The sequence below is a fragment of the Pezoporus occidentalis genome, unplaced genomic scaffold (genome assembly GCF_034315485.1).
Source record: "Pezoporus occidentalis ecotype Australia unplaced genomic scaffold, CSIRO_AGI_Poc_V1 ctg183, whole genome shotgun sequence".
NCBI lineage: Eukaryota > Metazoa > Chordata > Aves > Psittaciformes > Psittacidae > Pezoporus > Pezoporus occidentalis.
This window is the reverse complement of record NW_026913673.1, coordinates 1118010-1145791: the sequence shown is the minus strand read 5'-3', so window position 1 is coordinate 1145791 and position 27782 is coordinate 1118010. Positions and strand designations below refer to the sequence as shown.

At 50.4% G+C, this 27782-nt stretch overlaps 1 protein-coding gene across 32 annotated transcripts in view; it reads right to left on the bottom strand.

Moving 5' to 3' along the window:
- The window catches only part of MSI2 (musashi RNA binding protein 2), a 215424-nt gene that overhangs the window by 96432 nt on the left and 91210 nt on the right, over positions 1-27782 (bottom strand). The gene's annotated exons all lie outside the window — the stretch shown is intronic.

Below are 27782 nucleotides of genomic sequence, written 5' to 3'. Positions count from 1 at the left end.
GTTTTCATTTATGGCAAAAGCATTCACAACTCAGACCTTACTATAACAAGTGCTGCACTCAAGGTGCCAAATTCTCAGCTCAGGGGTCCAGGCTACCACCCTCGTAGTGAAAACTTCCTTATATCTAACCTAAATCTCCCATTTTAAGTTTGAATCCCAAGCCAGCATCACGTCACCCACCTTTAGGAGCAGGGAAATAACACAAAGTAAGCTCCAGCTCTGATTTCTGTTGGTTGTGGGTTTAAATCCCTCCTTTACCTCTTTTAAAATACGCCAGGGAGTCCTGATGGGAGGACAGAGGCACAGAGCCACTTGTGGGATTGTGTCCTGAAGTCTGGTTGTGCAGAAGAGCATTGCTACCTGCAACCCTTGGCAGCAATCACCCCTTGACAAGCTGCCATCAAGCCCACTTCTGTCCCAAGGGTCTTACAGCACGAGGAGCACTGGACATGGAATGCCACTGTCATCACTCAAGACCTCGGATGCTTGCTCCAGCCTGCCCCCCTTTAATTCAAGCTCAAGCTGAACATCACCTTGGGGTGGATTTTAAAGGGGACATTGCCCCCTTCTCCTCACTCCCCAGACCAGCATTCCCAGGGGACACCTCGCTGCAGAGACCTGTGTGCACTCACCCACAGTGGGAAAACAGGATTCCAAAGGAAGCTCCCACCTCTTCACTCCTTTTCTCCCCAAGCCCTGTGGAACAACAGAGTCCTCCCTCCTCTTCCTCTGCAGGGCCCAAGAGCTGCCTTTGAAGGGTTTGTTTGAACCCTCTTGGCTTCAAACACTCCTTATTTCTTGCCCAACAGCTATCTGAATGGATTACATCCGGTGATGAATCTTGCCCAGAAACGCTACAAGAGTCTCTTGAATCACAGCAAACAGGCTCTGTAAATCAAACAAACGGGCAAAGAGAGGATCTGGGTGTTCAGAACAAGGTGTCAGGTCCACATATCGATCCCATATGACAGACAGGGCATTGTGGGTATGTGTTTGTCTTAACTTTGCTTCACTGACTGCACTTTATTATGCCGAAGTAACGCGAGATGCAATAATTAAGCTGCGATCTCAGTGGATTGTTCACAATGATAATTCCACCTTTGTAATTCAGCTTCAAATAAACCCCCTTTGTTCTGTCTTATTACACAGATTCTGGTATCATTCAAGTATATTAACTGCAGCCTATTACTGTCACACAAAAATGCTCCCTGAGCCATAGCAAAAGGCTCCCCAGACAAAACTTTATGTCATGTTAATCCAAGCTTTAATAACTATGAGAATATATAACTGTATTCTAATTGTGCTTTGTGTTGCTGCATGCAAAAACCCAGAAGGTATCAGGAGTGACAGAGGCGGCCTTCATCAAACCCAGCTCCAACTCCCCACCATGGACTTGAGTGCTAGAAGCAGCGATCCAGGGCAAATCCTGGCTCACAGCGAGCCTCAGGCACTGAGGGAAGCAGGGCTGGTGGTGTTAAGTGCTGAGGCTGTTACTGCAACAGAAATTAATACCCTCTAAAATAGCACTTAAACAGGGATAATCAGTATTATGGAAATTGTACACATTTAATTCTTGAGTGTCTGCTGAAAACACTGCGATGATGAAGGGCTGTAGTGAGCGCAGCGTTTATTTTGTAGCCAGTGCTAAAAACAGGGAAAGGGGGGAAAAAAGGAAAAGGAAGGAAAGGAAAAGAACCTGAAAGCACCACCGAAAAGGTTCCCAGATTCATACTAGTGCGTTTCCAGGTGCTGGCTGTGAGCTGGGGAACGACTGGAAGGAAAAGTGGAAGGATCTGTCCCACCTCCACAAGGCTGGGGCACAAACCACCCCCAACACACAGACCTTGTGCAGGACTCCTTGTGCATTTCCTCCTCCCAGGGGTACCCGCTTGCTTGGCCCTTCCTGTCACACTCGCCACCAACTCCCCTCATCCCTCCCCTGCTCCAGCCCACTGAGTGAGAGCCTGGGACACCCTTTAGAACAACTGCTGTAATGATTAGCCAAAATGGTACCCAGACTGAAGGAAATGCAGTGATTTCCCTTCCTGAGCAGGCCCTGCTGTCCCCGAGGGCTTTCCCAGCAGTTTAATGCCAGGAGGATATGGGTGATGGAAAGAAATGTTTTACCTTAGTTACTTGTTACTGACTCACACACAACACAGCTACCATAAAGGGTCACTTTGTAATGCCATGAAAACAGACCCTGTACTTCACATCAAGCTGACAACCTCAGTGAGGTTTTACATTGCTCCACATGAGGAGCTCTGCAAAACACCCTGTTCGGGTAACCCAAGCTGCTGCCCAACAGGATGAAGCCCTTCCAGCTCCCCTCAGCTCTGCACTACCAAAACCTGTGGAAACACAGCATCATAGAGACATCATTTCCCATTATTTATGAAGGTGTTCTGCATTGACTGTCTCTGCAGCAAGTTACTGCACAACCCACCCTCTCCAAAGCAGGGGATGCGCTTACAAAGCCTCCAGATTTCACATCTAATGCAGCTGAGGGTTCTATTAACCTGCAACACCAGAGCTTCCTGGGGCTGTATTTTGAGGCTGTTCCCTGCAGTGTTTTTAAACGGAAATGAACAGTCCTGTGTAAATCACAAGACTCCAGAAACTGGAGTATCCAGAAGAAAAAAAAACATCACTGAACAGCCTGAAACCCTCGGTAACTCATGGGATTTGGCAGCACCCATCTGACAGTGTTTATTTCTCTTCCCCCCAAAGTTGTACTATGCTGAGCATTAGATCAAAACAGTTTTCTTTGGCAGACACAGGTTCTGCTCTGCATTCCCCTTCTCCCTGACACACCATATGGACCGTTCTTAATGAAATTTATTTAGAGGGGGATACTGAAGTAGCTCAGCACTGCACAAGCATCACTTCTCTGCAAGCCAGAGACTTGAAAACATCACACATTTTGTGAACTATCACTTTTGATTTGAAAGTGCAGTCAGGAAGCCCAGATTAAAATACCAAATAAAGCCTTAGTGATATAAAACACATACAGAGATATATAAAAAGTAACATTACTGCTATTTTTACAAAATGCCTGTAAGTAGTTTGCTATAAAAAGAGCCCAATGAAATGAGAAAAACTGCCTTGGACAGCTTCAATACAGCAGAGATAACAAGACAAGCAGAGATTTATTAAAAAGTGAGAGGTGTTTTCTTCTCCAGCAAGACAGAAATGGTATTGCCAACGTTTCTAATATGCTCGGAATACAGGCTCAATGCAAATGTACACCCGGCTTCAGAGGGAAGCAGTTACAGAGCGGTTATTCAGGGATTGAGCTGATGGGTCATTTCCCTGTGGATGGGCAACAGCCTGTTGGTGCTATTGGTGCCCATGGCAAGCACAGAGCCTGTCTGGTGTGGCACCCATCACCCACGGAGCCCTGTAAAGCCCAATGCAATGGCAGACACAACCTCCTCTTGGGATGTACCGAGCCCAGGAGGACCCCAAGCACATCGGAGCTTGAGACAGAAGGTCCTGCACTCGAAGAGCCTCAGCTCTTTGGGCATCATCTATGGTGGGTGTAAACCAGCATCACCCACGAAGACAACACTAAAGGAGAGCCTTTTCTCAGAATGACCAAATGACCCACCCACAAGCCCAGGAACCCCCTTGGGATTTCTACTGACTTAAAGGAAATCTGCCACTAATCCAATCAGCAGCGACAAGGCAGGAGCCTCTGCAGCAGAACAAACCTCTTCAGCAGCAAAGAGGCTGTATTTGGAGAGGAAAGATCTGTGCCAAGTTGCTTCTGGTTTTGCATTTCCTCTCTCCTCCTCCTGGAGCAAGAGGCAGGATGGACAGGCATTATCTAAAAACAATCTTGCAGCGTAATGTCAAGATCGATATGTTGACCTAACAAGTAATGCCAGCTGTAGTAGTGTCTTAATGATGTGATCATTATCTTCTTACCTGAAGTGCAGCAGCAGTTAGCACGTGTGCCAGCAGGAAGACTTAAGACTATTCAGTGCAAACCATCACAAATACTTCCCCATATACACACAGCTATTCTCTGCATTTGGTGTCTTGGGGGAAAAGAATTAGCTACCCGTGCTCCTGAGCACTCGCACTGGGCTCAATTAACCAAGCACTGAGGAGAAGGTACCAGCATGGTGGAACAGTGGGGGTTTACCTCTGGGTAATGCTGCCTTCCTTCTGGTCACGGTACCAAAGGCCCCCAGATCTGCTTCAGAGTGCTCAGAGATGGATGAGAGCTTGCAGGGAGCACAGTGCAGCAGGGGAGGGAAGATGCCAGTCTGGAGTCGTGTGTCTGATGGAACATACCTGGGGTTTATGAGCCCGGTGGATTTGCCTGTCCCACATCCACTTGCCTAGGGAACACTCAGTACTTTTAAGACACAAGCACACTACAGAACCTGTCTGGCCTGGCTGCTGCACCCAAAAAACTCCAAAGACTCACACTTCCCAGAACGATTGTTTCTGCATTGAAACCGAGCCTCAGCAGTTTTAGACACAAACATCCCAGACCAATTCTGTGCCTCCCCTTTCCCATCCCATTCCAGTGCCAGCCCTCTCAGGATGGCTCAGTGGCCCCAGCACAGCATCACTATCCACTGGAGGAAGGCACGATCAGTCCGAGCACCACGCGAATGCCAAGGAGTGAAGATGCAAGTGTCCAACAACACAGGAATTCAACAGAGACCCCTGAGAACAGCCCCTTGCAGCTCTGCAAACGGACTTTCACCTTGCTGATATTTGCCTGCCCCAGAGACAGACCAGGAAGCATCACCACTAAAGAAAACACACAGAGATTTTGAGGCTGAAATGGGTGATTTTTGGTCTAACTCCAGAAAACACTCGCTGCTGAGAGACACCTCTTCCATTGTCTGCCCTGGATCCCCCTGGGCAGTGCTAGATAGAGGCAATTCATCACTCAGCCCAGGCTGTGTGCAGGGCGAGATCTGCCTCGCACAGAGGTCCATGGGCCCCGTGTTCTGCGGGCTGCCCCCCCCTGCACCCAGAGGTGCCATAGCAACGTGAAATTAGCACGCACCGAGCGCTCAAATGAGTAATCCACTGATTTCATAAGAACCTGCCTTGCAATTTATACTTCTATTATCTTTTATACCCACGTCTTAACTCCTTTTGTAAAAAGGCTGCAATCAAGCTAAATAACATTTGAAAATCTAATAAGCACATGCAGGCGCCCTGCTCCGGGCGAGGGATGCGCAGCCTCATCTCCCACGTCCCCCGTTCCTGGTCCCCTGTACGAGGGGCACGGGGAGGTGGCCTCCAGGAGCAGTGCCCCTTGCTTGCAGGGAGATGTTTTCCCCTTCCCAGCTATCCAGGCCCCATCAAGGAAGCCCCAAGCAGCATTCAGAAGTCTATCTCCATCTTCAATCTCCCAGTTGTCATTTTAAACCCTGCAGCCAGTGAAGGGCAGCGCAGGCGGTACGGACGGCTGCAATGACAACTGGGATATAAAATACATCTAAAAAGGCTTCTCCAACACTATCAGAGATGCTCTTCTAGTGACTCAACCACATCTTGTCACTCATACTCAATTTAAAAGGTATTTATAAAGACAGCACGACGAGAGATTTATTTTCAGACTGATTTATTTGGGTGGAATAGGTTACATTATTTTTGCTATACGCTCTCTAGCAGAACGGATATCTCCATTCCATAGACATTAAAAGCCACGGATGAGTTTGAGAGATGCTGCGGGCTGCAACTTTCCAGCTTTTCACCCCGTGGAGAGGCATCAGTGTAAAGAACTAGATCCAGCATCCCACGGGATGCTGCTAACCAAACATGCCCAGCAAGCGGGACAGCTTCCCTTTGATTGCTTTGTTTTTCAGCTTCTATTCCTACTGGAGAGCCACTCTCGGGGTTTAAAACTGAAGAACACTGCAGCTATTAAAAACACTGGTTCTCAAGCAGGTGATTTTCAAAGGGAGATTCAGGTAACTTACAACGAGGAGCGGTGGGTTTGAAGCCCAGCAAGTACAGGGGGACACAGACAGACCCACCTCAGAGCCTGGGCGCACCACCACCTCCTTAAACTGTCCTAAGAGCCCAGGAGCTGAGAGCAGCAGCCAAGACAGGGCTCTATGGCACAGCACAGCCGGCAGCACTCGGTGCTGGCACAGCCCATAGAGACCATGGACACAAACAGCATCTCCCGCGAGTCTGCAGGCACCCAGCAGGCAAATCACTTGGAGATTCAATTTTAAAACCAGATGAAAGAAGGGGAGAGCACAATATTACTTACTTGGTATTTATTATCTGAAACAAGAACAGTGGGGACATTTTATTTTATTACATGGGAGCCCTGGGCTTTTTAATGTGATGGGGAAGAACCAGCTGCGTCTGGGGATGCTCAGCAGTGCAAAACGAGACTAAAGCTTGCACGGAGAAGGGTTTAAGTGGGAAAGCTTTACCTCAGTGTGCAACACGGCTTTAACCTGCCAGAGAGGAGATTGAGATGAGCTCTGAGGCAGAAGCTCTTCCCTGTGAGGGTGCCCAGAGAAGCTGTGGCTGCCCCATCCCTGGCAGTGTAGAAACAAGCGAAGACTTCGGCACTTGCTTCCAGCCATCACAGCAGCGAGGTGCCAAACCAGCTCTCAGCAGTGCTAGGGAGGGTAAGAGTCTTGGAAAGGCCACCCTGGGAGGCTGCCCAAGAAGCTTGGCTCTCAAGCCCCTTCCAGCATGGTGCTCCCCAAAGCCCAGGCTAAACCATCGTGGTAGCCCAAGGGGCAATAATGCAGCCAACACATCGACATGAGGAGGGTTAGTCATTAAACATGATTACTTCTTTTCAGCACCTACAGAACATACATTCACCCCCCATAAACACGCATACACTAAGACAGAGATACATGCATCAAAAAATTAAGCCAAACCCCAACTGCTGAGAGCTGTGCTGAACGCACCTTGCCTTGTTATTTTTACTGATGTAGTTGGGACTAAAAGGCAGAATGTGTCATATGCCAGGAACACCGGAATAAGAGGAAAAGAAAGAGTTCTGTTTAAAACCCCCACTTCCTTTCACTGTTTATTGTTCCCCGTCTCTGCTGCTGCCTGGAGCACAGCTGGACAATAGCAAACAAAGGCCTGTTAAACCCTGCGCTTAGCATTTTATTCCCCAAATACCCATCACCTACAAGAGAACAAAGATAAAAGCCAGGAGTTTGACCTGAGCACACTCGCAATGCAGCCGTCCGCCTGTCTTTCCAACAACATAAAAGGGATGTCAGGAGAGCAGATGGATTGGAAGGGAATTTGGAAAACAACAATAACAACAACAAAATGAAACCCAAGACCTGAAAGCTGTCTCCATCCAAATAAAGCTCCTTGCTCCCTCCCAATCCCCCTGGACTGCAGGGCAGGCATCACAGCGTTTGCTGGCATCAGAACCGGCAGAGACACCCCGCTGCCAGCAGAAATAACAATCCCAGGAATTCAGTGGTGTGACGGGAGCAGAGCACTGGCCACAGACACTGCTGAGCACTTCATGAGCACTGATCACCCTACCCCAGGCACCCCTGCAACGCTGGCACCTCACCTTCATGGTCTACAACTGGGCTACGGCCACTGCCCGGTGCTCCCTGTACCCCAGCCCAGCAGTACCAGCCCCCCAGGCACTGACCATTGCCCAGAGGGGACCAGGTTATGCAGTTCCTTTAGGAAAAGTTTCCCATCTTCCCAAGACCATAAAATAAAATGGGTCTTGATTATTTTTCAAATAAAATAGTGCAGGAATAACAAACATTACCTGCTCCCACTGTGCAGCTTAATCTGCATTAATGGTTTGCTCTCAGGCTGGGGCCCACCAAGCACCACCATCACAACACAGCCACTGAGCTTCACAAAATCACTTCCTTTGGGGGTTTCCAAGCAAAATTCTCAACCACTGCTATTAAAACACCTGCCTCCTTTAAAGGGGGGAGGCATTTTGCTGATGACTTCAGTGAGTGTTGAAGACAGGAGACAGCTCAGTGGTCAGGACTAGACTGCAGAGCACCCACCCGGTGCGGGACATCCCATCCCAGGAGGAGAGCAATGCCTCGGGACAAGCACTCAAGCCACAAGCACGGCAATGGAGAGGGTTTAGGCTGACTCCCTCATTATTCTGCCAGGAAGTTTTAATTCCGTGCCATAAAGCAGCAGAAGCTGAACTCACAGCGGGTGCCCCTTTCCCCCCACATCAATAAGTGGCATCAGACACAGGCTCTGGAAGAGCCGCTGCAGCTCCTCTGCTGTTAAAAGGTTGCTGTGTGCTTCAATGAAACCAAAGGACAGATCTCTGCTGTTCCCAGCTAACCTAAAGGTTAAGACATGCTGGTGCATTGTTTGCAGTAAATGGCCAACTGTTTGGGTTGTGCAGCTTCTTCCAGGAGCTGCTAAGTGCCAGCCTTGCTCTGCTTAGTGCTGCGCTGGAGGCCACACGTGGGGACGCCGTGCTGCACATGCAGCACAGAACGCTTGCAAAGGGGCAGCAGAGACCTGTGCCATGCCACGCACCAGACACAGCCCATGCTGGAAGCATCGCTCCCATCAGGCTCCCGCAGCGCATCCCGTGTCCACAGGGCACAGAACTCCCTGGACAAACAGAGAGCTTCAGCAATTGTCCTGAGAATGCTGGGTGCGCGTTCCCTATGGAGCAGAGCCGGCTGCCACGGAGCAGCCGCTCAACCACAGCCCCTCTTCACCCCCCAGTGCTCTCCCCACGGACGTGCTGTGCCCCTGCTCACTGCACTCTGCCTTCCCTCTCCTGCATCCTCAACGCTTCCTTCCTAGGCAGCAGTGGCAATGCTGCTCCTGACCTATAAAGAATAACAGTGCTCCCTTCCCTCCTTGGGCTTCTCCTAAACCATCAGTGCAACAGAAGGGATTAGAACAAAAGGTTAAATGAACAACTTGGCGGAGAAGACCCTCGGTTTCTGATGTACAACTCAAGTGAACATTGGAGGCTGAGCAAGACTTGTGCCATGGCCCACAGACCCAGGCTGGTATTTGTACTATCACCCATAACAGCATGCTCTCTCCTCCATGCTTACCCTGAGCGTGCACTGACCCATGCGAGTGTCTGCAGCACGGGGTGGTATCTGCTCTGCAACCAGGAGAGAGAACCCCAGAACACACTCAGGAAGTAGAAAACCAGTTAAATGAAATATGCTGCAGTTAACAGTCCAAACCACTGTGTTAAACAAGAGACACAGCAGAACATCAAGGAATTACTGCGAATTACTGCATGGATTTAAAAACGTAAAAACTACATAATGGAATTCTTTCATTTAAGAAACTTCTTCACAAAAGCCAATTTCCTGCTGCTTTGATTCAAGCCAAGATGCTCCAGAACATCCACACGCTGATCAAAACAAGATCTGGGGGTTTATCACCTCCAGAAATGCAGGGGATGGGGAAAGGGAATGACAAACCACAGGCCTGGGCTCTATTTAACGCGGAGCCTATTACAGCCTGGCTCATTAGGTCCTTGCTCCGTGGAGTCAGGAGCCAAAGTGAGCTACTTCACCCTCAGACACGACACACAGGGTGTAAATCTGCCATCTCCAGCCCAGAAATTAGATTTCTATTAAGAAGTCTATTTCTTGCAGGGATAGCATCAGAGATGGAGAAGTGTCCTCATTAGATGCTCTTTTCATGCCAATGAAGCAACTTGCTGCACTATATAATGGCTGAAAAGAAGATGCAAATCACAGTATATAGCTCTCTCTGCTTCTGAGCAGCAAACAATTCCAGCTGGTTTGACAACTCTTCCTTAAGATGAAGCTAAACTGCCCTTTTGTGCCAATTAAAGACTCACCAGAACAGAGGCTGAACCTATTTTACTGTTTAATAAAAAAGGGAAGAAACTATTTGGCTTCCTTTCTTAAAGAGAAATAAACATCTTGCTAAGGATTCCTGTGACAGGATGGGCTTCAGTTCATTCATACTCTAACAATAACCCTCATAATGACCCAAGGGCCCCACATCCACACCACAAGCATCTCCTAACAAACACGGTTTTCCAAACCAGGTGAGGTGCTGATATATGGGAAACCAAAGTAAGGCAAAGCAATTCCCATCCTTCCAACCATTTAGTGAAGGGAAAACCTACCACAAGTCAGGCAGGAGGTTCGGGTTTAACTACTTTTCACGCAGCTCTCTTGAAGAGGCTGTATCAAAACCCAGCAGATCAGAAACAACCATTAAATAACCAAACCAACCCAAACCCAAACTCACCACAGCCTCCTCATGCAGCCCCAGAAGCGGGTGCATCGCAGAGATGCCTCCACACAGGGGTTCTCACATGAAGCACACGTGCCTTTGATGCGCATTTGTGTGCCTCATCGGGAGCGCGGCTGATGCTGCTGCTGATCTTGGGGCTTTTCTGCCCCTTGGCATGAGGTTATTTCCATTCCTTGTATTTATTTATTTGCAAACTGTTCCATTCTGCTTGCCTGACACACGTGCACTGCTTCGGGAAAACTAAAGCTACAACCAAACCAAACCAAACCACTCCATACGCTGTTCTGCAATGAAACAGAGGGGAGAAGAAGAAGAGGAGCAGCAGAGACACTGCTGAGCTTCAGGCAGGTCTGCAGCTCACAACCCAGAGGAGGTTCTCCTCGGCCTTCCCTTACTTCTTTGCGCTCTTCCTGTGCCCAAAGGGAGATAAAACAGGAGGAAAACAGGTTTGCATGAGGAGGACCCAACTGCCCACGAGATTCTGGTTTGATCTGTGCTGTCTGAGCAAGACAAGTGAAGGAACAGACCAACCCACCCATGGCATTGCTCTGCAGCCCAGCAGCTCTTTCTGCATGTCTGCACGTGCATGTATACATTAATCCATTGTAAGTACATAGAAATGTTATTTTCCTTTAAAGCAATTCCCACTGGCCCACAGACAGAAGGGCCCCAGCTCGGTGAATGTTTGGGTTTGGGGTTTTTTTTCACCATCAATGAATTTTGCTCATGGCAATGGTTTAAGGCTGGACGTGTTCCATACAGAAGCTAACCAGAAGCATTTGTTTCTCAATAAAGCCTCAATTGGGAACAGGCGATACAGGAAATACTTGTAAAAGAAAGAAGGGGAAAAAAAGAGTCCTTTCTTTGTCATGCAAGTCAAACACATGAAGAGGAATGAAACGTAACTGGGGAAGGCAAGGGAACTCAGCTCGGGAAGGGACATCCTATATCACAGGTTGGTTTGGGTTGGAAGGAGCCTTAAAGCTCATCCAGTCCCAACCCCTGGCCACAGGCAGGGACCCCTTCCACTAGAGCAGCTTGCTCCAAGCCCCTGTGTCCAACCTGGCCTTGAACACTGCCAGGGATGGGGCAGCCACAGCTCCTCTGGGCACCCTGTGCCCGTGTCAGAGGCACTGATTTCATTAAAACGCATTTGATAAATAGTAATTCATACGATAGAATAAGGTTTTGGGTAGGGACCACCCCACCCCGAAAACAACGTGAATGCTGCTCCCTGTGGGACAGCAAAGCCCAACAGTGCCACGTGCATGAAACGCAAAACCTAAACAGAGTCAATGACATAAAGTGAAATTACCCCGGTTTTGGATGCAATCCAACCTCAAGAGCACAGAAGGAAGTTTACGTTGAACTCGGGGGGGTTTAACCTCAAGTGTCTAAAAAGCAGCTGCTGGCTCCATGTTTGTGTGCCACACTTTCACACAACACAGTGCCGTGGGGCTCCTGCGTTCAAACACCCATCAGACAGAGCCAACTCCAACAGGAATCAGAACAACCTTCCCGAGTTCCAGCTGATCCCAGGCAGCCAGGGACATCCTGCACCCCCTGCATCCCTCTAGAACATCTTCTGACCCTGGCCCGTGGGGATGTGTGGGCAGTTCCCACCCAACAGAGACAACAGCAGAAGACAACCAGCCATGATGATGGCTCCCCGTGGTCCAGCTCTTCACCACAAGCCATGTGCAGGTTTGGGGTTGTGGATACAGTCACTGTGACGCTGTTAACTCCTCAAGTGTGCCTTCATAGAAGGGCTCAGAAGGGTCTGGATGTGCAAGTGGCTGCTCTTGTCACCCCTGCACCCTGCCCTTGCCATCCCTGCAGCCTCTTCCCTGGGCACAAGCCATGGTGAGTGAGAAGCATGCCCATGGAAAGCCCAGGCAATGCCTTAACCCCTCCTCACCTTCCTCCAGGGCCATGGGCATGCAGGGCTCCACATGGAGAAAAATAGGCTCCAACCCAGGTCATCTATTCTATACCCTTGTTATTTGCAGCTAAGTATAATGGAAAAAATTGACTGTTTGCTTGGTGCAATAGGGCATGACTCTTTACACAGAAATAATAGCTAAACAGTGATGGATTCTAAATCTCCATTACAGTGAAAGATCTGAAGGAGTAAAGCAGTTAGAAAAATAATTGGTTTTCTTGTTTAGCTTTAAAAAGCCTTTACACAGTGCCAAATTGAGGAGACTTCTCACTTCATTTTGGGTTTTTTTTCCCCTTTGGGGCTGTGTGTTGTATTAACAAAGGGAATAAAACCAACAGCAGCCTACTTAGGGAAAGAGGAAGGCCTTTGACCTCCACTCATAATGCACCAGGTCAAGGTTGGGAAGCCTGGGAGATGCAGGACCGTAGCCCCCAGTCCCATCCCCGATGGAAAACATGGCTTCGCACTCAGGCTGCGGTTGTTTCATTGGATGAAGCAAGTGATCACTACAGCAAACTGCAAAGTCTAAGTTTCAAAGGAAAAGAGGAGAGATTTAACATAAGCACTCTCAGCCAAGCTCCAAACCTGGACAGGAAAGCAAATGTCTGTGTCCTGGTGGAAGAGATACAGCCAGGAACCTTAGGAGATGGATGACCTACACAGCCAGGTCTGACTTTAAAACGAAGCTTTCCCAGCACCTTCCATTTGAAAGCCAGGCTGGAAAACAAGCCCGGGCTAACTGGAAATAGAGTAATAACAACAGTAATGAAAACCACACCGGACTGCTCGGTAATGGAAAAAAGGCAGATGCTTATGAGTTCAGAGCCCTCTAGGATGCTCCTGAATATTTCAAACACTAAAATGAGAGACCTGATGTTTTCTGAAGGCCGAGCCCTCTCCCCTACCCCCAGCTCCTCTGAGGCAGCTCTTTAAATTATTGAGCAGCACAGTGATTGCATTTAGGGATGGAGGAGACGGTGGCACCCATGGAGCGGGATGGGGATGCAGCTCCCGGTGACATCTGTGGCATCCCAGCGGAGCATCTCAGAGACCAAAGCGTGTTGGCCTGAGCCCGCGCTGGGGTGACAGCGGCCAAGGGGCTCCCTGCGCTGCTTTAGGTCGTATTTACATACAAAAGAGCAGCCGCTGTGCAGTTATTATGCTGCAAACTCTTCAGCGGTGCCCCGCGGTGGGCACGGGAGAAGGGGGAGCAGCGGATGCAAAGCACCCATTGAGGCCCCATTAATTTTTCAGGAATTCTCTGGCTTTGGCCTTTACAAAACGCAGCAGAAGGGAAGGGGAGAAAAGAGACTCCAGCGGGGAGCAGAGCATCCCCCCAGCAACCCGCTCCCCGTCCAACAGCTCTGTCAAAACAGAGCAGGGAATAGAGGCTGACCTGAACTCCTCACGGTCCCTAATTAGGAGGGGAAAGGCCCGGCTGGTGACTGAAGCGAGACGAGGCCCCTCGCAGGGCCACGGGCTCCCCCCCACCCTGAGCTTCTCTCCGTGGTCCAATTGCTGGGAATTTATTCCAGTTGTAAGCCATTAGGTGCCAATTCTTTGCGTCAGCCTCACGATCCAATGGCACCAGCTGCCCAACAGACTCCCGAGAACCCTTGTGCCATCTCGCAGCTGAGCAAACGTTATCTAAAGATATCTTAATAAGGTTCTTGCTATTCTTTCACCTCCCTGCTTACAAAAGGGGAGACGGCAAAAGGCAGCTGGGTGCAGGTGGCTGTGGGGAGGAGAGGATGGTCCATGTCTGCCAGCTCCGAAGGGATGCGGTCACCCCTCAGGACAGGCAGATGAGGGACAGGTCCACATCCCGCCCCATGCAGCCCTGCCTTGAGTCCTTACTGAAGGGTTGGGGGTAAAAAAAAACAGTTTCTTTGCAGCATGGAGAAATAGGTCTAGAGGGAGCCACCTCTCATCCTCAGTGTCACCCTGCATCGCTCAGAAGTAGGAATGTTCTTTTCAGCAGGTTTCTTGCACTGGGAGCATCGTGATGCTGATGGATATGCACCTTCTCACCCAGTCTGAACACAGAGCACCTATGGACCCTGCAGCCTGCCCGGTGGTTGTACCATGACCCTGCTGCATGGCGGGGCATGTTCTGCTGTGAATTACAGAAAAGCAGCAGCAGTTTAACCTTCGTATTCCTGGCTGTGTATTCCAGCAGCTCAAGGTCACGCTGGCAGGGAGCAGAGCAGGACTGGGAAGCTTAGCTCCAGGGATGTCCCTGTCCCCAGCTCTCTCCTCCCATGAGGGGAGTTTGGCCAAAAGGTCCCCAGAGTTTCACCGGAGCTGTTGTTTAGGGAAGCTTATGAACTGCTGTATAAACCCCATCACATTATGCAGGCTGGAACCTGGTCAGCAACAACCCTGGCTAACTCAGAGGACTGTGCTTGGAATGGAGGAAGAAGATCTAATATCCTATCTCCAGCGATACGAAAAGTCAGCTTGTGTGTCTAATGCACCTCCTGGTTTTGCCTAGCTACCCTGGGGCACCCTGATAACATGCATCTTCCCAATACTTTCATGTTTAAATAAAAGCAAATACTCTCACTGGATTCCTTTATGAATTCCTGCACACGACTTAAGGAAATAAACGTCTCATACCAAAACCCACCCCCAGGCTCAGCCCATCCTCCCTGCTCTGCGTGCCGCTCATCTGGAATGAGCACAACGCCAGGTGGGTCAGGGAAGGGGTTCTCCTGCTTTGCACCAAGTTCTGGTGGCTTCACAGAAGGGCACACACACACACGCACACATGAAGCTGTAACATCAGAGCTCCTGGAGCTGCTCTTCTCTAAACACCCTGGCTGGATGCTTCCTGAGGAATGCACGGAGAGGACAGAGCGCCCTCGCCGTGCTTAAGCTCTGATCCAAGTTTTAGAGCCAGGCTCCAAAAGGGAGAGGAGAAGAATAAGGTAAAGAAATTAGGCTTACAATGTTAATGCTGACAGATTTACCCCCCCGTGTTAGCAGAACAACGCTGTGCTTAGGAAGAGACGAGCCGCACACTATCATCAACACTTGCACAATATCCACTTGACTGGGTGAATATCCCGACTCTGCTCTATGAGCAGCTTAGAGGAATTACAAAGGCTGAGCTAGCGAGGAGAGGAAGGATTACGGAGGGCCACAGTTCACTCTGCTTCTGCATAAACAAAACGTGACCTTGCTTCCATTCAGAACCCAACTCCACGCTCCCATTGAACTGCTGCCTGCAGAGCAGCGCGGGCCGGAGGTAACCACCCGCAGCCTCCCCAGCCCCGCTGGACCAACGGCCGTGCTCGGGCTCTCCATCGCCAAGGAGGCGAAGGCGAGCTTGGTGGGATTAATTTTTAATACCCCAGCACTTTGTTGTTATGTACTTATTAAAATTTCAGGCAGCGAGTCACTGACCCCGGTAATTTCTCAATTGTTCAGCCCATGGAGCCCGCGCTGGCTAATTACGCCTCAACAGCTGTCGAAGATGACCTTGCAAGCAGTGGGGAGAGGTGAGGCCCTGCTATCGGCTTACGCCGCTCCTCTCCTCCTCCCTACCCCGTTATCATTTCAGATCAGTTCATGACTTAATTACACAGACTAATTCAGAGGGTTATTTGGGAAAACAACCCCTCTCGATGGGCTGGGAAATGACAGACACAGCCATAGGCGTACGGGCATTGCAATCTTCACCTTCACCATGAAAAATTCAGTATGTACACGCTCACCCTCTTTGACAATGCTGGAGGCTGGAGTGAGGAGTCAGTGGTACCCAGATCCCAACCCTTCCACAGGGAAAAGCAGCAGGATCGTGGCTATCGGCGCCTGCCCCTGGTGCAGGGTAAAGATAAAAGCCAAACCTGTGCAGATGACCCAGCAGACACGGAAGAACAAACTGCAATGACTGCTGCAGTGATTGAAGTGCCTGGTAAACAGCCCCAAGTTCTCTAGAGGCATTGGTTTCCAGCTGTTTCAGGACTGACTTTCAGGAAGAGGGAGAAAACAATTCCTAGAAAAAGGACTAAGAGGAATTCTCCTCTCCAGGCAAAGGGAAGAATCCCTGAAACCAAGCAAAAGCTGGAAGACAGAGGGGCAAAAGAACTGGTAATGACCAAATCCTAACTCATGTGCTGCCTGCCTGTTTACCATGGTTACAATCATAGAAGAGTTAGGGTTGGAAAGGACCTTAAGATCATCCAGTTCCAACCCCCTGCCATGGGCAGGGACACCTCACACTAAACCATCTCACCCAAGGCTTCATCCAGCCTGGCCTTGAACACTGCCAGGAATGGAGCATTCACAACTTCCCTGGGCAACCCATTCCAGTGCCTCACCACCCTCACAGGAAAGAATTTCCCCCTTATATCCAATCTAAACTTCCCCTGTTTAAGTTTTAACCCTTTACCCCTTGTCCTGTCACTACAGTCCCTAATGAAGAGTCCCTCCCCAGTATCCTTACTAGGGAATGTAGTGACAGGACAAGGGGTAACAGGTTCAGACTTAAACAAGGGACACAGGTTAAAACTTGAACAGTTTGTCCCCAGAGTTGCCTGGGGACAAACAAACAGTGAGAACCCCTGATAGAGAGTGCTCCAACCCAGCCCCAGGCAGGTCAAAGCTCTGCCAGCCTAATGCCGCCACCACCACCCCTGCTCGCCTGTGCTGCAAGGAAGATCTGGACCTTTTATGTCAGAAAACCCTTCTATGGCAGACACCGAGAGCTTGGACCCCTTACAGGGGAGCCGCTGGGTTTTGAGATGCTGCCTTTAACTGTTCACTGAGGAGCCTGACAGAGGTCCCCTGTGTCCTACCATCGCTACCAGCACAACACTGAGAGCCTGCCCAGGGCTGCTGGGTACCCAGCTGAGTGAGAATTATTTGGTCTGAAATAGATCTATTTGGTTACTAGGTTTTGGTCAATACCCTTGCAGCAGCTGGGAGCACATCACACATCCCCACCAGCACAGACCTCACCGGGTTTAAACTACTGTAACCAGGGAAAGAAGGAGATATACACAGGCACAGACCCGCAGCAACAGCCACGAGCCAAAAATGCCTTTGAATCTCCAAAGACCACTGAGAAAGATGCTACAAACACAAGAGGTGGTTAAACAGGCAGCTACAGGTGCCTGAGACCAAACAGCAATGCCCCAGCACCTGGAATCAGTCTTCCTTCTGAGAGACCAAACAAAACATCAGGCTTAGAACACTGAGAGCATTCCCATGTATTCCGAGACTGTGATTTCACAGGAAAACTTGTCTTGGAGCCGTACAAAAAGCACAGGGGTCTCTGTTTAAATTACCCCCACTTCCCAGCATCTGCGTACTTGGTATCTAATGCATTTAAAAGACAAGAAGGGCATAAAGGGAACTTAACAGTTGACTGCTGCAATCAGTAGCCCAAGCAAGTGACTTTGAAGTTTTCCACTATATCAGAGAGAAGAATTACTGACTGCTCTGAGATGCTGAAAACCACATTTCCTCATTGCAGGCAGCAGTGTTGATAAACACACAGAAGCTCTGCAGAGGCCTCGGGGTTTGTATCCACCAAAAATAGCAGTTGTCAACAGAGACACCATATTTCAGCATCGGGAGCTGTTGCAGAGCGCTATTAAAAATTAATATGCATTGGCTATTATTACACACCGTTTATAACTGCACATAAACCCCACCAAGCAGCGCCACAGACACACGTCAAGGTGTGATGCCTGACCGCAGAGCGGCTCCCATGCCCCTCGGTGAACTTCCCGCTGAGTTCAGCGGCAGGGAAGGCAGCGGGCTCTCCTCTGCAGCTTCTTTTTCAAGCGATGCACTAGCAGATGTCCTTTCCTGCCTGTTTTGGGGGGCAGGGGTGGTAATAAAGCAGAACTAAGCACTTCCATGCGCACACGAGCGGCTCCGCTCGGTTCACAGCGCTCCCGAGCCACGCACGTGTGATGCCTCAGCCCCACGGCCTCCACATCTGCTGCTGCTGAGCACGTGTTTACCCTGGAACAAACGACACACAAATCTGACTGGGTTTTGTCCAAGGGGCCTTGTGTAGAGATGATCCCTTCCCTTCAGGAGGGTGGGCTCTGCTCTTCCTCCCTGCCCTGCACACAAATACACAGGCAGAAAAACCCACACTCATCTGCTTTGCCTGAGTTTCCCACAACCACCGCAGGGGAGGGCAGCACACCCACGGCTCCAGAGCTGAGAGAGCCTCTTCAGGCTGAGAGCTGGGCTGCTTCAGCCTGGAGAAGAGAAGGCTCCAGGGAGACCTTAGAGCAGCTCCAGTGCCTAAAGCGGCTGCAGGAAACCTGGAGAGGGCTTTGGACAAGGGATGTGGGGACAAGGGGGAATGGCTTCAACCCGACTTCCAACCCAAACCATTCCGTGATGCTCTATGGCACCCAGCAGCTCCTGGGCTGTGGTTTCAGATCCTCCTGCAGGCCAAGAGCTGCTGATTGTTGGGAGGGGGGCAGGCCCAACTCCCTGGGTGAGCACATGGGGCTCCTCTGCACCTCCACGCTCCCCTGAGACAATGGACGAGCCCGTCCATCAGGTCCCGACGTGTCCTCACTTATGGTCCTGGGGTCCCTCAAGAACTCCCAGGAGGGCACGTTACAGCAGCGGTACCAGAGGGAGCTGCTGGTCACCTCTGCTGTCTCAGTCATGTCAGGGCTGTCAGACAAGGGCTCAGGCTGCGGGAAGCTCTGACTGCTGACAAACAAGGCAAAACGCAGCCTACCAGATAAGCACAAAGCACCCAAAGGCACTTAAATCCAGTCTCCAACAACTGGCTGAGTGACAGCGGAGTGCAGGGCGGAGACTGAGCCACAGCCAGCCTGCAAGATGCAAGGACACAACCAGGGATTCATTCAAATGCACTAAACAGACAGTTTTCACTTCAAATATAGATGTAACAAGGGTCCATATGTAAGAGATCTTGCCGAGTCCCACCCTGCATCATGGTTTTCCCCACATAAAAACTGACTGAGGGCAGGATGCTGCCCGAAACGTTTCATTCTGCTTCCCCAAACACCCACCTCTTCCCAGGCACATGGAATTCAAGCTCTTGGCCAGCGCTGTAGCCAGGCACAGGCCTGCCCACAGCAGCTACAAAGTGAAGCAGGGCGCAGGCTTGAACGCAGCCCTTGGCTCTGCAGCACCCAAAAAAGCAGCAAAGCTTTTCTGTTTGCTGTCGGAAGAGCAGACAGATGTGACTCAGAGGGGGCAGGAGCCAAACTCGGGCTGGTGGCTCACCCCACACACGCCAGCAGACCTGCAGCCAACAGCAGGAGCAGAGCCCGGGCCAGCACTGGCTGCCCTCCAGTGCAGCTCATGAGCAGACAGCTCTGCAGAGCTGTGCGCACAGGGGCACCTCCGCACGAGTCCTTGGAATGGGAAAAAAGGGTTCCAGGCCCTGCCTGTACCTGCATTACCCAGATAATTTAGGTTATTGTAAGGGATAATTCGCTGGGCTGCTCCAAGTTGGGCTGTGCAGCTGCTGGTGCTGCAATGCGATAGCGCTGTGTGAAGGTGTGCTGGCCCCATCCAGCATCCTCACCCTGGCTGCTCCGAGCACGAGTCACCTCTGGAGATGCTGCACTTGCTAGAACAGAGGACAGGGAGGAACAGGAAAAGCCAGGAAGCATCACACATCCCCTCTGCCGACTCAAAGCAGTTTAGCATGAGATGAAAAGCCCTCCTCGCAGCAAACAGGCACTAAAGGATGCTGGGGTGACCGGAGGAAAAACAATCCAGGAAAAAGCCTTGGATGTCGCTGCCTAGAAACCCTGGTGCCTGCTCCAGGGTTGCAAACCCAAACCCTTGAGCTCCATTTTAAAACAGCATTTTCCAAGAAAATGGTCACATCTTTAACAAGAGCAATTTATGTGGGGGCTTCTCGGACACCGCTGGGCTGAAATGTGTTGGTACATTCAAGATGCTGCTTGGTACCCTCTGGGTGCAGGTGTCTGGAGGAGGAGACATCGCCTCCTGCCTCAGGGAATCGGGGCCTTACCAGTTACACTCCTACCTCCAGCTCTCACAATACAGTGCAAGACTGTGTCTACCCATAGCTAATGCTCAATCCTGCTCATGCCTCCATACTTGCTAATCTCCACTGCACATAGCCCCGGTACTCTGCTCCAGTAACAGCAGTGACAATCAGATTTTACAGATGGGAAACCGAGGCAGAAAAGAAATCAGCGACTTGCTTCAAGCCCCAAAGAGAATCTGTAGCAGCGCTGAGACCTGAATCCAAATATTTTCCTAGCTCCCAGGCACTTCCAGGCTCTCAGGGAGCCCTTGGGACCATTCCTCTTCCCATCTGCACAAGTGAGGACAAACAAGCAAGTACCTTTTTTCCTTTGAAGCCATCTAACAATGATGCATTGCTCCCCAAAGAACACTTCCCAACCTTGAAATGACCAAACAGCTCCTCACCAGCTGCCTCACACACTTGTTCTGGCCTCCATTTATTCTGCTAGAAAAAAGAGGGGTATTTAAAAGACTTTCCTTTTAAATGCACTTGAAGGCGACAGCTCAACTGTCAAAGGGATCAGGAGCAAGAGCTCCTGTACCTCCATTAAACTCTAACTGCTCACCAATTCTGGCAATCTGCTCTGGGCACTCCTGACAAGGGGGTGCACATAAAACACTCCATCCCATATGCTTTTAAATCACCCAGAAGAAGCATGTTTCCGTGGCACTCCTCCTCCTCCACTAACCAGATTTAAGTGGTAATTCCATAGGAAGGGTGATTATCACTAAAGTTTTAATGAGTTGCCATCTGTACCCTGCACTTCATAAAAAGAGAGCGTTCTACTACCGTGCTGTCCAGGAACATAAAATGTGGCAACAAAGCATTACAAGGTGATCTAAAATAATACTTCCCTTCTCTCAAAATTAATGGCTGTAGCTTGGCAAAGATGTGCAGCAGAGAAGAAAATCAGGGCTGCATTTGGAGTCCTAGGAAACGGAGAAGCCTTTATTTAGCATCACCAAGTCTCAGGGCTGGATCTAAACTTCTAAATAGAATTATTAAGCATTAGGAAACGTGATAAATCTGATCTGCCATCTGAGATGGAAACTGTGTACTGAGTTACCACAACGTGCTCAGCAAACTGGCTACAGAAACGCAGTAATTCCAGGGATAGGAGTCTCTCTCAGCCAACAAAAGCCTACCCTTTTGTCCCCTGAAAGTTCACAAAGTCATCCATCACCCGGGCTGGCGTGTTTGCTCCTTGGGTATCTAAACTGTTGCAGCTGTCTCAAAGGATTTAGAGAAGTAGGAGCCAACAAGGAATTTTTCATTAACAATGTGGAGAACAGAAATCAATGGTCCCCCGCTGTCATGTCAGCTCAATGGGGAAGGGGAGGAGATGGAGGGAGAAGCAGCTCTGACAATACACCTTCTGCAGGCAGAGTGCCAAGCTGCAGCACACACCACCTTCTCCTGCTCATTCCTGCTCTCAAATGATGTGCAGAGTAATTGTTCCCAATAAATTACCTACCTGCATATGGAATACCACAATAGCTTTGTATGTTCATTTGTACTTTGGCTTATGCACACTGTTAACAGGAGGATGCCAAGGAGGTTATAAATCCCCCTGTGCTCATCCCACTGCTGAAGCCTTGGAGCTGGAAATCATCTGGGCCATCCATCTGAATGCTGGCAGGTCCCCACAGCCACTGGGCACTAGTGAGAGGAGCAGGGGACCACAAGGCAGTGGAGCAGGTAAAGCCACATCTCTTGTCAGGCTTTGAAAGCCCAACTGATGTCAAGCTGCCAATTGATGTTCACCACAGAAGTAATGCCTGCTTCCAAGCGGGAGGGGAAAGACATTTTGATTTTGTTTCCCTGTCCATAAAAGAGAACTCCAAACCAGAGCCTGCAGCTGGATTTCACAAACCAGCAAGAGCAGGGCCTGTGGAAGCTTTCCACTGACCAGCATTCAGCATTGCGCCTCACCTGCCATTGAAGTGAATGGACTAAACTTTGCACGTAACGTTCAGTTCTCCAAGCCAGCCCCGTGGCATTGCAATGAAGCAGAGACAGGATTGTTTCCCCTTCCCTGCCAGAAGGAAAGGCAGAGGACAAGAAGGATGAGAGCCAAGGATGAAGCCTGCAGAAGAAAGCCTGGAGCAGCCCAAGTGAGCAAGAGGCAATCCTCGGTTAGGGTTACACAAAACTTGTTCAATGTTAATATATGCTGCCTCCATTCTCCAAACAGTTTATGAACACTGTAATTTTCTTCACTAAAACACTGTCTGATAGCACCAATTCCCCCTTCTAATTATAGATGTCTCTTATGCATGATAATCTTTATACAATAAAGCCTGCTTAAAAGAATAACTGATTAAATAAAAAAGTGTTTAAATAGCACAGGAGGTTGTGAGAAAAAAAATGACAAAAGCTCAAGAGATTGAAAACGGAAGCAGAAATCCTCCCCCTAAGTGTAGAGCAGCGAGTGGAAGAGCAGCCCCAACTTCCCAACCTGAACTGCCAGTCCAGGGTTGAAACTTTAACACAAAATCCCTATTTGGTACAAAACAACCCCAAAAAGAACCGACAACTGCTCGTAGATGGACTGTGTATGGGAAGACATTCATCTCCCCTCAATATGCTCTTTGGAATCAAACCAGCTGGTTTCATTTCAAGCGCAAAACACTCCCTCACAAATGTTACTGAAGCTTCATGTCTAATTTAGGCAAAGGGTCCTCTAGGTAAGAACAGATTTAGGCAGAGAGTCAGCAGTTGCTGGAAAGGCTGGAATGCTTCCGCCTCGCATGCTGCGAGTTGGGAAGTCAAGCTCAGCCAGGTACTGGACCTTCCTCTCTACTCAAATCCCTCCTAAAAGCCACGTTTATCCTCACGAGTGCCAGCCTTTCTGACTGACAGTGCCTCCATCCAAAGCTTATATTCCTCTGCTGATTATTCCAGAAATACCATAGGTCAAAACTGAATACTCAAGGGACTGTACAACTAAAACCCTATACCACCACCCCTCGTGACCTCCAGCACAAGCTTCTCTCCACTCGGGCTCTACCTCCTCTCCTCCCCATTAGCTCAAAACCCTCCAATTTTCCACTTACATTCAAAAAAGCCAGCTCAGAAAACATCAAAAATACCTGTGTAGGAACAAAAGGAAGGAAGGGATGAATTAGGATCGCAAACAACACCTGGTTCACAGTGCCAGGGACAAGCAGCCTCCTGCCCGTGGCACACAAGGCACTGTGCTGCTGGATTTGCCCCCAGTCTTGGTCTGTTCCTAGGCCAAACATGAGGAAAGTGCTGGAGCTCAGGGAAGGACACAGCTCTGCCCCACTGCAATGAAACGCAGCACAAGGGCATGCACAGTAACAGCCCCATGGCGGGTGGGATGTCACTGGTACCCCACACATAGGGACCAGACAGCAAGGAGCACAGACACGGGCTTGTGCTGGAGAGGAAGCAGCAAAAGGCTGGGAGAGGAGCGATGGAACAACACCCCCAGTATCCCCCGGCTCCGGCAGCCCCATCCCACTGGGAACGTGGCCTCCCCACATCCACAGAGCGTGTTCAGGCCCGCACATCACCTCCCTGCCCACAGCTGCACGCGCACACGTGCGGCTGCAGACAGGCTGTGCCACTCGCTGAGGGGCAGCAGCGTGCTGCCAAGCTATAAATAAACGGCTCTATTTTTAAGCTGACCATGGCTAAAGCGCAGTCAAACTTCCTGCCCTTCTGCTCCCACTGTCATTGCTGGGGTTTACGTCCTTGCTCCGCTGTGCAGGCAGCACCAGGCTCCAGGAGCAGAGCAGGCAAACACCTCTGTGTTAACTGTGCACATGGAGCTTGCTGCATCCTTGTGCAGCTCCTCAGCCCCAGGCTGTCCCTCAACACCAGCCTGCACAGGGCAGCCCTGGGGCACTTCCTGGAGGTGCCACAAGCAGCAGAGAGGCTGCAGTGAACAAGACCTCCCTCTGCAACAGCATCGCTGCCCTCTGCACAGCTACTTAATGAAGGAGAGTCACATTTCTTTCTTGGTAGGAATACTCCAAAGAGGGATTCCCCCTCCATTCCATTCCATATCATAACGAGTATTATATAAAACTTGACAGAAATTCAACTACAGCTTTTATTTACCACTGTGCATATGGGCTGATGGCTGTGGCAGGCTACCAAGCTTGCCGGCAAGCTGGCCAAGTTTGCTTTTTATTACTTCACTACTACTGTGTGTCTCACTGAGGAACAGAGGCTGCTTCCAATGCCAGCTCCATGGGGATTGCAGCAGTTGGATGCGGGGCTCTGCTGCTTCGCCTGGTCCAGCAGGATGGTATGTTGGAGGAGGTGTGTTCCCTACAAAGGGCAGCACAGCATCACTGCCCAGTGAAGAAGTGACGGCACCCACCTGGGTGAGAGCTGCATGAGAAACCATTGAAAACCCTTCTGAGATGCACTCAAGGCTGGGGCCCACGCTGATGCGCCTCAGGTTTCTCCTGGGAGGACTGGATGCTTGTAAAAGATGAATCAACAGCTCACCTGGTGAATCCCAGGGATCTCTTGTCACTGGAGTTTCATCTCCTGGGATCACTGAAAGTGCAGTGCTGCCTGAAAGCACCGGCTGCATCCCAGATGCGGTGCTGGATGGACACCCACACATCCCATGCTCTGAAGAGCCTTGGAAAAACCACTACAAGAGTCCTGCCAACAAACCCTCAGCTTCGGGCTCCGTATGAAACAGGTTCAGTGTAATTGCAAGGGGTATTAGGAAAAGCCAGGCCTTATTTTAACAGAAGCCTCACAGAATGCTCCACTTCCAGTTAAATCCCTTATTCTGGCAGCAGGACTGTGCCACAGGAGGTCACCGAGGGCTCCCGAAGAGATGTGGCACCATCGGCAGAGATGCTCCGAGGCAAACACAGCACCAAAGCACTCAGCACACCACGCATCATTCCAGACATTTAGAGACCCCAAAGATGCCTTTTCCAGCAGCTCCCTCAAAAAGAGAAAGGGTAGCATCAACTTCATGTCCTGAGGGGAAGGGCTCCTCCAGCTCTGCAGCAGCCCCAGCATCTCAGCCTTCAAACAGCAACAAATGACCTCTCCCCACCGTGTGAGAGCATCTTTCCCACTTCCCAAGTCTGCCACATTGCCTGGCCTGGCCCGGTTCAAAACCACCCCAACGACTGACCTGGTGGCGACATGCCTAAGCCAAGCTGTTGTTTGCTAAATTGTTATGACCTTCCCCTTCCCCTCTCTCCCCTCCCAGTCGTGAGCAATAGGAATTAAATTGATTCAGTCTATCAGTGTTCTGCATCTGAGTGATTAAATTCAGCCACCAGAAAAATGTGTTTTGTGCTGCATCTGAGGGAAAGCAGCGCTGTCACTGCAGCAGCCCGGCCTCAGGGAGGGAGAGAGGGAGGCAGCACGTGGAGGGAAGGACCGGGAGGTAAAACACAGACCTGGTCGTTGCACCGCCATAATCCTATTTCTTAACTCTTCTTTAAAGCTGGATCAGTTATTAGATGCACCATTAAAAGTGGGTTCATAGACAGGGACTCCCGGGCAGACCAAAGAGGAAGAGGAGCAGCAGCACTGCCAGGGCAGCGGTACCACATCAGTGATTTCAACCTGAAATGTCCACGATCAGCGAGCTACCGAGTCCCAGGCAGATGTCAGAGGACTGGAGCAAGGCAGCTCCCCATCCTCAGCACAGCCTGTCTCAGCTGACACAGACCAGCACTAGCCCTGATTTATCCGGCCTGATGGCCAGGCAGCATTCCTGGGAGACAGATGCCATGCTCCCCGGGCTAGTTCCGGCCCTCACAACCAGCTGACCGGCTATTTTAAGCTGCTCAGCTGGGATTTTACTTTGGGACAACCAAGCTGAGCAGAGGAGCGTTCTTCCTCCTTCCCTTTCTTCCACATGGCAATTACAGAGATTCAAAAGGCTGGATGGAGGACGTAACACATCTGCAGAGCCCCCTTCCTCAGCACACAAGCTGTAAGGAGGGAGGCAGCCCCCCTGGGGCTGGGAAGGAGGAGCTGGGCAGGCAGGGTGGCAATTTGCACGTGTCTGTGGAAGCACTGAGTGATCCACCCATCAGGGAACGGGAGCCAGAGGGAATCCAGCGCCGGGTCCTCACCCCTGCCCTGCTCCCTGCGCTGCGGAGGATCCGGCCCTCTGTGTCCCAGGAATGTGGGAAGAGAACAAACGCACGCAGAGAGAAAGGAACAAGGGCCTGGTTCAACCGCAGCCTCCACAAGAGCCTGGCTTCCTGCATCTGGGGGACTGCTGGCAGGACCAGGGCTCTGACCTGCCCTGACCTCCCCACGGCATCAAAGGGCCCCCTCTAAATAGGTCGAGGGACCAAAGTTCAGAGGAAGCAGAGCTCTACCAGCCGCCGAAGCCATCCCCTCGCCAGCACCCTGCTGGGAAGAGAGAGGAAAAAGAGGGGGGCAGAGACAGCACGGCATGAAACGAGAAGGAAACGTGGCTCTTCCATACCGGGGTAGCTGAATTTTAAGCAGAACAAAGTCTAAGAATACATCTGGAAACACACATGCAAATTCTGCGGGGCTAAAAATAAATGTCTCTGTGTATTACCCTCCAGAGGCAACGAGAAGTGCTAATATTAATTGAAGGTTTCTGTTTCACTTGGGCTTTTATTTTTATTCAAGAGCTGCACTGATAAATGATTTTTTAAAATCACACAGATTAAATCATCCCGATAATTTAAAGCATTCTACGCTTACATTAATATTACTTATAGCAAACCACCGGCTTGCCCCGGGCGAGCTGAGCTACCGCGGGTTTCACTCTGGTTTCGAAGGCAGCCTCCTTCGCTTTGGAATCCAGTGTCCTTCAAGTCACCTCTGCAAAGCGCCACATCCTCTTCCCTGGGTGCTCTCAAGGTCTGGGACTAGCAATGTAAGCTGAACCAGACTCGCAAGCCAGAGCTCTTCAGCAAAGGGACTTGATGCCAATTTGCATCAGCAGAAGCTGCTGCCGTGTTTTCCCCATCAGTTCCTCAGAGGAAAGCTTGCAAACTAATTCCCTCTTTACATTTGCTTATTCAAGTTCCAGCTGCATCTCCCCCTAACGTCGCATTAGGGCTTTCCTTTTAATTACTTTTTCATGTCATCTGCACATTCCTTGCGAGGTCCTCTTTCTAGGAACTTGGCGCTCTCTCCCTGGCCCCGTTCACTAAGGATGCTTCCTTCCTCCACCCTCCCCACAAGCCCCAGCATCGGGGGCCTCCGTGCTCCAGCTCCTGCCCGGGTTGGACATCCCGGGCTCCTACCTGCGCACCGCAGGGAGCAGGAGGCACTGAGGGAATGGGAAAAGGGACTGGGTGTGGAGCAGCTCATTCGCGAGCGTTATGCACTTGGCTTAACAACAGCTTTGCATTGCACAGGCTGTGCCTGTGACTGTCATAAAACATTAAGGAGCATAAAAACAAAGTACCCGACTGCAGGCAGCTCCTCTGCCTCACCTAATGCGCTTTGGGAACACCTTTAAAGGAGAGAAAACCCTTGGGGAGGTTATCCAAGAGATGCATGGCAGAGCCACAGCAGCAGCCTGCGTGCCACGTGGAGACAGGCAACCAGGTCCACAAGGAGCCTCTTCTGACCCACACCAAC